Source organism: Hemicordylus capensis, chromosome 15, assembly GCF_027244095.1.
Source record: "Hemicordylus capensis ecotype Gifberg chromosome 15, rHemCap1.1.pri, whole genome shotgun sequence".
Lineage (NCBI taxonomy): Eukaryota > Metazoa > Chordata > Lepidosauria > Squamata > Cordylidae > Hemicordylus > Hemicordylus capensis.
In genome coordinates, this window is record NC_069671.1 from 9,364,487 (window position 1) to 9,378,573 (window position 14,087).

Here is a 14,087-nt window from a genome sequence, read left to right on the forward strand (position 1 = left end):
CCTCCCCACCCCAGCTCCCCTCTGACCTTTCCAAAGTGATTTTTCCTGGCTGTGTGGCTGCTGTCCCTTTTGGATTCCACCCCCCTGCAGTTGAGTTTTCTCCTCCTGATTTAGCCCAGCTCTTGCCACTGCCGGGGGGAGGGTTTAAAATCTAGCCCCATTTTTTGATCCCTCAAACCCCCCAGGGCCCATTTGCCCTCCAGCACCCCACTTTTGCAGACTGTTCTTCCAGCAGCATTTCATTTCATTTCATTTCATTCAGTGTTTCTCTTTTAATTTGTTTGTTTGGGTGGGGGAATACCTGGAAGGTGCACACTGTGCTCTGCATTGGGAATTATGGGCCAGGCCGAGTCCCCATTATACCCTATGTAGAACCTTTTAGAACCAGTTCGAGTCGGGCTCGAATCCGAACCGAACCAGTTGGGGGGAGTTTCGAGCAAAACCAAAACCGAACATACCCACCCCAGTTTGAAGTTGGCTCATATTTGAACCGAACTGCCCAAACCAGTTTTGTGCACACCCACGCGCCTCCTAGGAATGCTGGTGCCAAGTCAACATCCACCATCTAACCATGTCTTCACTAAATGAGAACACACTGCATTGGATAGCTGGCAGGAATTAAGACATACTGCTGCTCAAGATGGTTGCTGGAAAGAAGGCATGTCTGTTGTTGGAAACTTTGAGAGGATGCAATGCATATATGTTCAGGAGGCACTGATGTATTGTGCCATGTCTGGAACTTCTGTAAGAGCCTCCTATCCAACTGAATGGACAGTATGGTACATTTGGGGAGACCAGTGGGACAGAGGCTAAGCCTGCTTCTCACCCCTGGTGTCTCTGTCTAATAATAATAATAATAATAATTTGATTTCTATACCGCCTTTCCAAAAATGGCTCAGGACGGTTTACACAGAGAAATAAGAAACAAATAAGATGGAACCCTGTCCCCAAAGGGCTCACATTCTAAAAAGAAACATAAGATAGACACCAGCAACAGTCACTGGAAGTACTGTGCTGGAGGTGGATAGGGCCAGTTACTCTCCCCTTGCTAAATAAAGAGAATCACCATGTTAAAAGGTGCCTCTTTGCCAAGTTAGCAGGGGTTCTGCCAGGTTAGCAGGGGTTAAATTGAGAATCAAACCTGCTCCTGGCTACATTGCTTGGTTTTTCCATCTGCAAACCTCCTCTTATTTAATCATTATTATTTATTTAAAATCTTTATACCCCGCCCCTCCAGTGCAATAGTGCTTGGGACAGCTTACAACAATAAGATCAACACAGATACAAGTCATAAAATTAATTTATTTTTTTAAAGTCAGATTAAAAACAATTATTAGTTGGGTTCTTGGGTTCTGTCTCTTGGTCACACTGAAAAGTGACAGACTCAGAGTGTGATGGAGTGTTGGGAGCTGGAGACTCATTGGTTTTCATTAGGTATCACTGACTTTTCATTTGAAAAAGAACGAGACCATTTCCCTCTTCTTTATCTCCCTTTCCCCGCCATCTGCAAGGAAACTGTGAGCCAAACTGGAAGGAATCCTGCTGACATCATTTCTGCCTGAACCAGCAAAAGGAGTGAGCAATTGCCTCCTTGGAACGATATTTCAATTCCACTATTGTTTCAGCTCTTAAGGGGACTACAGGAGGGTACAAAGAGTTAGTAAATTATTGCAAGGATCTGGGACTCTACCATAAAAGAGATGTTTAAAGGTACTTAAAGGTACTTTCCTAACAGCCTGCTGTAATTAAACTGTACCATCGTTGTTAGTAGAATGAAGTGTTTTGAAGATGTATGTCCCAATAGCAATCACTTCAGCAACCCACGGAAGAAATATCTTGGAGTTTTAATAAGGCATATTTGACCAGATATTGCCTTTCCCTGTGCTAAAATGCCATTCATGGTGTCACACTGCCAAATTCTGAAATTTCTAATGTCTACATAAAAACCCCAAACCAATTGTTGAGTAGATCTACTATAATTCATCCTAAATTTGAAGCCTCTACCGTCACATATAACTACCAGTATAATTCTTATATTCTCCACATTCACCCGGCTTTTCAATCTTTCAGTGCTAGAATGTTCCCTGAAACCTCACCAAACCACACAATACCCTCTTTTGCACCAAAATGCATATACATGAGCGTATGTGTGAGAAGGAGTCAGTGGCTGGATTTGAGACTACCAATCCCATGGTACAGTGGTGAAATATTGCACAATGAAAATATGATGGAGAAGGTTTGCATCTTCCAGACTACAACAACTGTGATGCAGTGTGACTGCAAACATCTGTGTCCTGCAGATACATCTGGGGCTCTCTGGGCCAGCTATATAGGGGTGTGCATGAAACCAGGAAGCCCACTTGGGTCTAAATCGAACCGGACTCAAACAGAACTGGGCCCAGTTTGGTTCCGTGCACATCGAGCTGGGCCCCAGTTTGGCTCAAGGTCAAACCAGTTCAGGCCCAGCTCAGGGTGTGTGTGTGTTCTAAAACATTTTTTTTTAAAGAAAAAAAAAAAGAAAACTTACTGGCCTTTTTAAGGCTGGTCACAACCTGTGCATGCAAATGGCCAGTGTGCATATGTGGCACCCTTCAAAATGGCCACCACAAGCAGGAAGAGGGCCAAAAAAGACCCTAAACGGCCCAAACCAGCCCTGAAAAGACTGGGGGGAGGCCATCGGCGGGAGAAAGAACTGTTGGAGACCCTGCCCCACGTCCCCACGGCTGCGGCAGCCCCCCCTGGAGGTTGCCGGACAGGGCAGTACATTTTCTTTAAAAAGTTTTTTTGGGAGTATTTATTTATTTATTACATGTATAAATTGCCCCATCCAAAGGCTCTGGGCAGTGTACAACACATTTTAAAAGACATAAAAACACACCCCATTTAAAACACAACGCTAAAAACAGTATAAAAACAATTTAAAAACAATTAAAAACATTTAAAACTAATTAAAATACCTTAAAAAAAAACAATTTACAAACCTTGAGGGCCAGGCCAAACAGGTAAGTTTTTAGGGCTCTCTTAATGGTCGACAGCGAGCCTAAACGGCGGATATCTACCAGGAGTGCAGTCCACAGCCTGGGAGCAGCTACAGAAAAGGCCCGGTTCCGAGTTGCCACCAGACGTACCGGTGGTAACTGGAGACGGAGGTCTCCAGATGCCCTCAATGAGCGATGGGGATCAGCGATGGGGGAAGAAGACAGAAGGAGAACAGCTTGGGTGGGGCACTGACTGACTGCTGTCTTTGCCCCTGCCCCACCTTTCCTCAGGTGTGTGTAACATCTCCTTGGGCTGCTGCTGGGGCTTTGGCTGCTGCTGCTGCTGCTGCTGCTGTATAGGGCAGGCTAGCCCAAGGGCGCGAGCCTCTTGGCGCGAGCCGAAGGGCGAGAGCACAAGGGCTCTCGTCCTTGTGGCTCTCTGCCATGGGGCAAGCTGCCTGAGGCCCAGAAGATCTCTCTCCTTCCGCCCTGAAGAGCCATCTTCTCACAATTAAGAAGTCAGCAGGAGACTACGCAAGCCTGGTTTTGTTTTGTTTTTAATTAAGCCAAGAAGCCGTGGTGGGTTAGTCTGGGGAGATATGTCTGGGGGAGCAAAAAAGTGGGTCTGGAGTGGGGGCAGCAATATCACAAGTAGCGGGCAGAGGGAGGTATGGCGGTGGGAGTTGGGCAGGCCGTTACAGGGGAACAGAGGCCTGTTCCTTTTTCCGGCCCTTCTCCCAACCCTCTGACCCTAGGGAGCTCTGAGATTACTCCTTCGAGGATTAGGGTGCTGCTGCTGAATGCCAGGTCAGTTAACGCAAAAACATCTCTCATCCACGATCTGATTGTGGATGAGCGTGCTGACCTGGTATGTGTGACGGAGACCTGGTTGGATCCGCTGGGCGGGGTCGGTCTCTCTCAGCTTTGTCCTCCAGGTTTCCAGATCGTGCAGCAGCCCCGCCTCGAGGGTCGGGGAGGAGGCGTTGCAGTCATCTTTCGAGAGACCCTCCCCGTTTCCAGGTGCCCGGTCAGGCAATCTCAGAATTTCGAGTGTTTGTCCTTGAAGGTGGGCCTCCGAGATAGGCTGGGGATTCTGTTGGTGTACCGACCACCCCGCTGCACTTCAGTCTCCCTACCTGAGCTGGCGGGGGTGGTCTCGGAGGTGGCCTTGGGTTCCCCCAGGCTTATTGTTTTGGGGGATTTCAATGTCCACGCTGAGGCCCCCCTAGTGGGTGCGACTCAGGATTTCATGGCCTCCATGGCAACCATGGGCCTGTCTCAGTTGGTATCGGGCCCTACCCACGTGGCGGGACACACTCTGGATCTGGTTTTTGCTGACCGGGTAATAAATGACCTGGAGGTGGGAGAATTTGAGACCACTCCCTTGTCATGGACAGATCATCACCTGGTGGGGTTTAGTTTGACTGCTCCGTCTACCCTCTGCAGGGGTGGTGGGCCGATTAAGATGGTCCGCCCCCGGAGGCTTATGGATCCGCTTGGATTTCAGACGGCCCTCGGGGAGTTTCCAGTGTCCAGAGCTGGTGACCCTGTCGAGGCCTTGGTTGATCTCTGGAATGGAGAGATGGCCCGGGCTGTTGACACGGTTGCCCCCAAGCGCCCTCTCCGGTTTGGTGGAGCCCGTTCCGCTCCTTGGTTTTCCTCGGAGCTTAGGGCGATGAAGCAACTCGGACGATGGCTGGAGCGACGCTGGAGGAAGAGTCGTCACGAATCCGATCGAACACGGGCTAGAACCCATTTTAGGGACTACGCCGTGGCGGTGGGTGCGGCGAAGAAACGTTTTTTCTCCGCCTCCATTGCATCTGCTCAGTGCAGGCAAACAGAGCTGTTTCGTGTGGTGAAAACATTGTTCCACACATCCCCCCGGACAATGGGGGAAGAGCCATCTACAGCTCTTTGTGATCGGTTTGCCTGTCACTTTGCAGATAAAGTCGCTTGCATCCGTGCTGACCTGGACTCCAGAGTTTTGGCAGTTCCGGTAGACGTGCCTTTGGTACCATCTGGTCCCGTTGTGTTGGATTCTTTTCGGTTGGTGCGGCCTGAGGATGTGGACAAGATCCTGGGCAGTGTGCGGGCGACTTCGTGCGCTCTTGACCCTTGCCCTTCATGGCTAATAAAAGCTGCCAGGGAGGGGACAGGCAGATGGCTGGAGGTGATCGTTAATGCTTCATTAAGGGAGGGCAGGATGCCATCGGGCCTTAAGGAGGCGGTGGTAAGACCTCTATTAAAAAAGCCCTCCCTTGATCCCTCCAGCCTGGACAACTATAGACCTGTGTCTAACCTTCCCTTTTTGGGCAAGGTGATAGAGCGTGTGGTGGCGTCCCAGCTGCAGAGGGTCTTGGATGATACGGATTATCTGGACCCTTTTCAATCTGGCTTCCACCCCGGGTATGGGACTGAGACTGCCTTGGTCGCTCTAGTGGATGACCTATGCCGGGAACTAGACAGGGGGAGTGCGTCCCTGTTGGTTCTGCTGGACCTCTCGGCGGCGTTCGATACCATCGACCATGGTATCCTTCTGGGCCGCCTCTCGAGTATGGGAATCGGAGGCACTGCGTTGCAGTGGTTCCGGTCCTTTCTTGAGGGGAGGGTCCAGAAGGTGGTGCTGGGGGACTACTGCTCGGCCCCGTGGCCGTTGGCCTGTGGGGTCCCGCAGGGTTCGGTCTTGTCCCCCATGCTGTTTAACATCTACATGAAGCCGCTGGGAGAGGTCATCCGGGGATTTGGACTGGGTTGTCAGCAATATGCGGATGACACTCAGCTCTATCTCTCCTTGTCATCTGATCCTAGGGAGGCGGTGGATGTCCTGAATCGGGGGCTGGAGGCCGTGATGGGTTGGATGTGGGCTAACAAACTGAAATTGAATCCGGATAAGACGGAGGTACTGTTGGTCAGTAGGAGAGCCAATCGGGATGAGGAGATTTTACCAGTTCTGGATGGGGTTGCACTCCCCTTGAAGGAGCAAGTACGCAGCTTGGGGGTACTACTGGACCCGGCTCTGCTTTTGGAAGCTCAGGTGGAGGCGGTGGCCAGGGGTGCCTTTGCATGGCTTCGGCTGGTGCGCCAGCTGCGTCCCTTTCTCGAGAAGGCAGATCTGGCCACGGTTACCCACGCCTTAGTCACGTCACGGCTGGATTACTGTAACGCGCTCTACGTGGGGCTGCCCTTGAAGAATATCCGGAAACTGCAGCTAGTGCAAAACGCGGCAGCGAGGGTTTTATCCAGAGCTGCCCGTTGGGAACATATCACCCCCATTTTGAAAGAGCTGCACTGGCTACCGGTTCGTTTCCGGGTCCAATTCAAGGTGCTGGTTTTGACCTTTAAAGCCCTAAACGGTTTGGGCCCGGGGTATTTGAGGGACTGCCTGCTCCCAAGGGTTGCTGCCCGCTTGACGAGGACATCTGAGGGGGCCCTGCTCCGGGTGCCGACAATGAGAGAGGCCCGGCTGTTGTGCACTCGGGACAGGGCCTTCTCTGTTGCTGCCCCCAGACTCTGGAATGCTCTCCCAGTGGCCATTCGTTCCTCGGACTCCATCATGGCTTTTAGGAAGCTTGTAAAGACCTGGCTTTTTACCCAGGCTTTTACATAATCGTTTTTACTGCTGCTTCTGGGTGTTTTTATTTCTTGTATTGTTTTATGCCTGTTTTTATATGTTTTTATATTCTAAGCATGTTGTTTTTATTGTGTTTTTATTGTATGTTTTTAACTTTTGTAAACCGCCTTGGGGTTATATTTTAACGAAAGGCGGTATAAAAATGCTTAAATAAATAAATAAATAAATACCGAAGAAGGCACTCTCTAAGGTAGCCTGGACCCAAGCCATTCAGAGCTTTAAAGGAAATAACCAGCACTTTTAGGACCCCTGAGCTGGCCGGGGGGTGGGTGGGTTCGGCTCGAGGTTGAACCAAGTCAAACCGAACCAGACTCAAGGGCAAGCCATCAAACATGCCTTTGATGGCAAACTGGCTTGACCTTGAGCCGGTTCACACATCCCTATAGCAGCTATATGTATAATTTAATAAATTTACTAATATTTTAACATATATATAGGATATTAGTACTTTTAAAAATATATAGGAGAGGGAATTTAGTACACTTGTAGCCTCCCCTTCCTCCAAGAAGCTCCGTTGATGTGCAGCACTTGTACAATGAGTGTACAGTGCACACAGGTACAGATCTGTAGACATCTAGTCATTCCCATGTTATGCTGAATGCCGGTACAGAAGTACACTTCCTATCTATACCAGGCATTTGAAGGACCTGTATCCAGGTTCACTTTTGAAATGTACACAGGTACAGTCATTCGCACAAACACTGGTCCAAGTGTGCAGAAATCTGTATACTTGAGTACAGTATGATGTCTGAATCTGGGTATTGTGCTGAAAACCAGGGTTGATCCTGGAACAAGGGTGGGAAAACTTGGTCCTCTAGCATGATGGGAGTTTTGGTTTAACAACAGCTGAAGGGTCACGTTTGCCCACTAGGGATGTGCGAACGGGTTTGATGGTCTGATATAGAATCAACTACAGAATCAAGTTGGTTTTTTAAAATTGTAAGTAATTTTTTTTAATTTGCCCATCCCAACTAAACTGGGGAGGGGTGTTTGGGAGCGCCCAAACGGAACATGCCCAATCCGATTTAAGTCCGGTCAGACTCAAACTGAACCAGGTTTTGTGTACACCCTTATTGCTCACTCCTGCCCCAGAATGACTAGTTAGGGGGACCAAAGGGGGAGCAAAGAACTTTATTAGGGGTCCAGGGTGCAAGGATCTTGTATACAGTATTTATAGAGCTAAGGTAATTAAAGTAAATAAACTAAAGAACAGTAATGAAGCCTTCTTGACAATTCATTATTTATTTTTGATTTCACATGTTTTTATTCCACCCACAACCGGCATCTCTGGGCAGCTTACAGTTAAAAACATTTAAACATGAAATCAATTAAACAATTAAAATCATTTTCAAAAGTATTCCAAAAATGGGCCAGATACCTGTTAGAAAATACTAGGCTGGTGGTTCACGGGATTTGAAAAAACTTGTGTGCCTGAAAAAGAATCTGTGCTTAGAAAGGGAATAGCTTTATCAGAGCCTCCTGGCTTCTAGCATTCCTATAAAGTATTCTTCCGTTGCCTCATAACGGACACCAAAATGCAGACAACTAGACACCAGATAAGGAGACAAGATCAGAGAGGTAGTGCAGGAAAGTTATAATAAATCAGGTGCCTCAGAATTGATCCATTCCTCTTAACATCCCTTCCAGGACATGCTACACATGGTAAATCAAACTTCGGTATATTCCCTTTGAAATTCAAACTGTAATATTACGATAAATAAAAGTGCCACTGTTTGTTTGTTTTTTAAAGAAGTGAGCCTTTGATCATTGCCTGAATGTCTAGAAGAAGAATATCTCGCGTTTCCATTCTTTTCCATGCCACAAAGGGCTTATCGAGAATAGTGCTGGATTTGGGTTCTTGGGAAGGGCTGGCTTTCTATGTATTCTTCAGGGCATTTGGGGTTGCAGGGATTTGGGGTTGCAGAATGCAGCCAGGTATGTACTCCGGTAGTCAGGTGCTAACATTGCCAGATGGCACCAAAGGAAGGAAAGGAAAGGAAAGGAAAGGTTGTGCCATCGAGTCAATGTTGACTCCTGGCGACCACAGAGCCATGTGGTTTTCTTGGTAGAATACAGGAGTGTTTGACCATTGCCTCCTCCCATGCAGTATGAGATGATGCCTTTCAGCACCTTCCTATATCACTTATGCCCAATATAGGAGTTCACCATATTCTAGTAAATACACCAGTGGGGATTCGAACCAACAGCCTCCTGCTCTCTAGGCAGGTTGCTTCCCCGCTGAGCCATCATCATTGAACTAGATGGACCAATGCTTTGACTGTATAACCGGCAAAGGAAGAAGATGCAGGTTATATAGTCAGAGCATTGGTCCATTAGTTCAATGATGAGAGTAGGAGCAAGGTAGGAGGAAAACTTGGGTAGAAGTGATTGTGTGGAAGCAAGGTAGGAGGAAAAGCTACCCAGGTTTTCCTCCTCCTTTGCTTCCACACAATCACTCCTACCCAGGCTTTCCGCCTACATTGCTTCCACACAACCAAAAATTGGGGGCATACACAGCCCCCAAACCTGGGTACAACACAGGTTTTGTTTGTGTGAATGGCCTCATTGTCTTCTGCAAGCAAATCTCCATGGTTTCAAGAAGAAGTCTTTCCCAGTCCCACCTAGAGATGCGAGGGATTGAACCTGGGACCTTCTGCATGCTAAGCAGATGCTCTACCACTGAGCTACAGTCCTATCCCCAAGGGGCTTCAATTCCTAGCAACACCAATGGAAAGAAATAGGTAGTAGGTGATGTTAGAGACAGTAATCTTTGTTCCCATTCAGTGCAAACCTGGCAAAGCGTCCTTGATTTTTCCTTTCCACTCTTTCCTTTAAAAATAGCTGGACTTTTTCTTTTTTCTTTTCTTTTTTTGGTAATAGCTGACATCCCCACTAACAGTATTCATGTGCAACCTGAAAAAGGTGCATGCACAGCACTAGGACCCATGCTTTTCAAGTATGGATGCTAATGTGAGGGGGCAATATCTACTGATTTCCCTTAGATGTCATCTGTGTGACCCATAACTATGTTCCTGAGGGCTGCTTTAGTGGTGGTGGTAAGGACCAGGAATTTTGACAGCAGAATTCCCCTCTTTCTGACACTCACAGTCCTGCAATACTTGCTTGCTACCCCAAGACCAGCTCTCCTCCCATCAATTCCAAATGTTCCAAAGGTTCATTTGGAAGTTGGATGTCCGTAACTCAGAATGCATATAGTTTCCAAGAGAACTGAGAACTTGTTTGGAAGGGTGGGTTGGCATTGTAAAACTGGGACTTCCTTGATGTATTATGCTACAGAACTTTGTATGCCTGGATGTCCTTAAGTCAGATGTTCATAACTTGGGGAGTGCCTGTAGAAGCAAGTTTTCTTCACACTTCATCTCATGGACACCCACTGGGAAACCATCAAATCCCACCTTCTCAGCAGCTGCAGCCCAACTTCCACATTCAGATATTTTCCAGCAAGCTGGATCTATTAGGTATGTGCAGAACCGGTTCTATTGGACCTGGTTCAGTTTGAACTAGGCCAGTTCAACCAGTTCAAAATCGAACCGGACCGCACCCCCCCAACGGGTGACGGCCTGAGTTTGGACCAAACCGACCTGGGCTTGAATGAAACTGGTTCGGAGGTTTGAAGGGTATGTTTGTGAAGCGGAATCCAGTGAAGATTGTAAAACAGAAGTAAAATACTTCTAATGGCAGCTGGGGGTGGGGTGAAAGGCAGTGGCAGCTGGGAGCCATGCTGCTGGGAGTGCCGGACCCGATTCAGAGTTTAGAGGAGCCAACAATACCAACACTGCCCCCCCCATTAGAAGTATTTTAAAGGAAGGGTTCCCCACTTTGCTTTTAAAGGGGAATCCTCACCAGATTCCCCTTTAAAAGCATATCCCTTGAACCAAATTGATACCAGTTCCAAACTGGTATGACCTGGTTCGACTGTTGAACTGAACCAGGGATGGGTTCCACTCAAGCTGGCTCACGGACCAGCAGTCTGGTTCGAATTTGGTTTGAATTAGAACCAAACCGCCAGAATCGGTCCCGTGCACACCCCTAGGATCTATCATGTAGATTTTCTCCATCAATTTTCCATGACACAGAGCTCGTAACGGCCTATGATTCAGCAGCAGGGCTAATATACAATCTATGACATTTCTTTGCCTGGACCTTTAATCCCATCAGCTTGCAAAATGACTGTAAAATTCTAATATTGCTGTATGTTTTGGCCATGAATCACTAAGCAGGAACCCTGTCATTTGCAAATGCCAGTGCTGACACTTCTTTCTCTTGGGGTATGAATGGCGTCTGCAGCACCTGCTTCCTCCATTTGGCAAATGAGAAGGTCCATAGGAAGCCTGAAGTACATTGCAAGGGAGCAACATAAGAACATAAGAACAGTCCTGCTGGATCAGGCCCAAGGGCTATCTAGTCCAGCATCCTGTTTCACCCAGTGGCCCACCAGATGCCTCTGAGAATCCCACAGGCAAGATCTGAGGTCATGCCTACATTGATGCCCCTACAACTGGTATTTAGAGGCATCTTGCCTCTGAGGCTAGAGGTGGCCTATAGCCACCAGACTAGTAGCCACTGATAGACCTCACATTAATATCTACCAGTGCTGAAGGAGTACCTCACATTAATATATATCTATCAGTAATAACTAATAATAATAATAATAATAAGGAGAAGAAGAAGAAGAAGAAGAAGAAGAAGACTATCTTGCATTATTATCTACCAGTGCTGAAGGTGTTTTAACCTTGTTAGATGACCACAACAATGATATATATCATCTTATTGATGTAAAACACTTTTGGAACCTTTGTTGATTGAGGGGTGTGTGTTTGTGTGTGTGTGTGTGTGTGTGTGTGTGTGTTATATATAGTGATGCTGTTCTGGGGTTGGATAGGGAAAGTTATGCTCTCCCTGCTAAATATAAGAGAATCACAACTTTAAAAGGTGCCTCTTGGCTCCCTTAGCAGAGGATAGCTGGATTCTACTCTGCACCTCCCATATACTCTGTGTGTGTGTGTCTCTGTGTGTGTGTGTGGCCATCATTAGCTGTGGTTTTGTTAATGTTTGCCTGGACACCAACCTGGAGGAAATTCCACTAGAGGATGAGGAGTCTTCCTCAACTTGATTCCCTGGGCCCAATACTCACACCCGAGATCCTTCAGGGCTAAAGCAGCCGGAGCTGGATTTGTCTTCAGAAGAGCATCGTGGATCCGGTGCTCCCAGGCAGGGCCTGCCTGTTCTTCAGATTCCCCTACACTGGCCCAAGTCCCCTGGAGCAGAGGCAACACTGCACCAGGGCAGAGTTCCAGCCCTGAAGGTGGGGTACTCACCTGGGTCTCTTCCCAATAGGCCAAATCAGGAGGAGGGGGAGACCAGCAAAAGTTCTTGCTCTGAAGCAGAGATCCAGGAGGGAGTGGAGCTCTCAGTGGTTGCATAAACCCTCTGTTGGCACCAGGCTTCTGCTGGATCAACAGCTCCCATGCTTGCTACCGTGCCTGCCCTGCATGATCTTGTTCAATTGCCTTGAGCAGGCCAATGGGGAAGCAGCCTTACAGCCACCATGCCAACTGGGAATGCGTGCCAGGAGTTACTGTACAATCAAGTAACTATACAATTACTGTGGGCGTAATATCAGTAAGGGAATTACCGCATTTATTTTCCCCAATCAGCTGGTCCTTAATGCAAGGTCGCTTTCACTCCACATCAATTATCGCCTCCTGCAAACCCTCTATGCTGATCAATAAACGGTAGCTGTTCATCTGTGAAATAGTCTCCTGAGTGTCAATGAGCCATGAAGTTAAACATCCTTTCATTAGCAACTTTTAAGTATCTTTCATTCCCCCTTCTCCCTCCCCATCCCTTTCCCTTTCCCTCAACTCCAGAGTTGGTTTCTAAGCCAAGTAGCCTCTGTTTACCTATTGTGAGATCACTCTGGCCACGATTCAGTTAAGCAATGGCAGGGTTATGATGTTTGCTTGGATGCATGGCTAAGCGCAGAGAGAGGAATGTCCCTCCAAGGCAGTGCATGGCAAAGACGTCTGGGCTGACCCACTTAAAAAAAATTAAAGTGCGAAGAGGATGTTTTGCCAAGTCATCTGTACTATGAAGCCACCTTGTCTGAGCTTCTGCAGCTGGTTCAGCATTATTGTCTATGAGACATTTCTGAAAGCCCACAGAACTCTGCAGCAATGGTGACAGAAGTGTGATTTGATCTGTGGAACTCTCTGCCTCAAAACATGGCAATGGGCACTAGTTAGAATGATTAAAAAATGATCAGCAACAAGAATTTGAAGATGGGAAAGGGTTTGGAGATAAAAGGCAATTTGCGGGGAGGGGGAAGTCCTTGTAAACTCGCCTGTGAATTTTGAGGGGGCAGTTTTACCACTGTTTAGCATTAAAAAAATAAATCCATGCCTCTGCAAGTAACAGTGGTAGCAATAGTCACAGCAACATAGGAAGCTACCTTCTATTGAGTCAGACCACCTGTCAGTATTGTCTACACTGACTGGCAGCAACTTCTCCAAGGGTTCAGGTAGGAGTTTCTCCCAGCCCTACCTGGAGATGCTGCCAGGGATTGAACCTGGGAAAAGAGGAGAGCTGGTCTTGTGGTAGCAAACATGACTTGTCTCATAAGCTAAGCAGTGTTCATCCTGGTTGCATTTTTGTTGTGAGCATTTTTGTTGTGAGCCCTCGGGGGATGGATCACTCCGGTCATCTGCTGCAGGGATAAGCTCATCATAATCTCGGAGAAACCGCCTCTCCTGAAGCACTGAGGTAAAGATCTGTAGAAACTGTTCAACACAGGGCTGGAGGTGATTGCAGCTGTCCCCCACAATGGGTTGAAGGCACAAATGGTTGAAGATGATATGGAAAAACTCCAGCGCCTTCTTCCTAGAATGAGAGCCTCCTCCACAAGTCCGACATTAAGCTGCTATCTTCGTGCTCCAGGTACTCACTGGGAAGAGCACAAGGTTCCAAGTTCCCTCCCTGGCAGCATCTCCAGGATAGGGCTGAGAGAGATTCCTACTTGCAACCTTGGAGAAGCCGCTGCCAGTATGGGTAGACAATACTGAGCGAGATGGACCAAGGGTCTGACTCAGTCTATGGCAGCTTCCTGTGTTCCTATGACATTCAGCAGCATGGGGCTATGGCCCCATCCTCATCCAAATCCCAAAATTTTTTATTTAACATATTTGTGGTGTAGTGTCGTTCTGTGGGTGAATCTGTGGGTGAATCTGAGGGTGGCTACCTGTAGGCTGTTTCTCAAGCCCCCCCCCCCCAACCGAGTAGTTGCCAGAATCGATCTTCCATTTTCACTGCCTAAATATATGGTGGACAAAATGGGAGACGCATTTCAGAGATATGAGATTATAGATGGTGAAATTGACTATCTGGACGGCTACACTGACTAGCGGGAGGGTGAAATTGACTAATTTTGTTAGAACACCGGAAGGAAGAGGACAAGATGA

At 47.7% G+C, this 14,087-nt stretch overlaps 1 non-coding gene across 1 annotated transcript; it reads right to left on the bottom strand.

Annotated features, from left to right (window-relative positions):
• Nucleotides 1–9,231: 9,231 nt before the first annotated feature.
• Nucleotides 9,232–9,303, bottom strand: TRNAA-AGC (transfer RNA alanine (anticodon AGC)). The gene has a single exon. It is a non-coding gene; the product is annotated as a tRNA-Ala (tRNA).
• Between the last annotated feature and the right edge of the window lie 4,784 nt (nucleotides 9,304–14,087).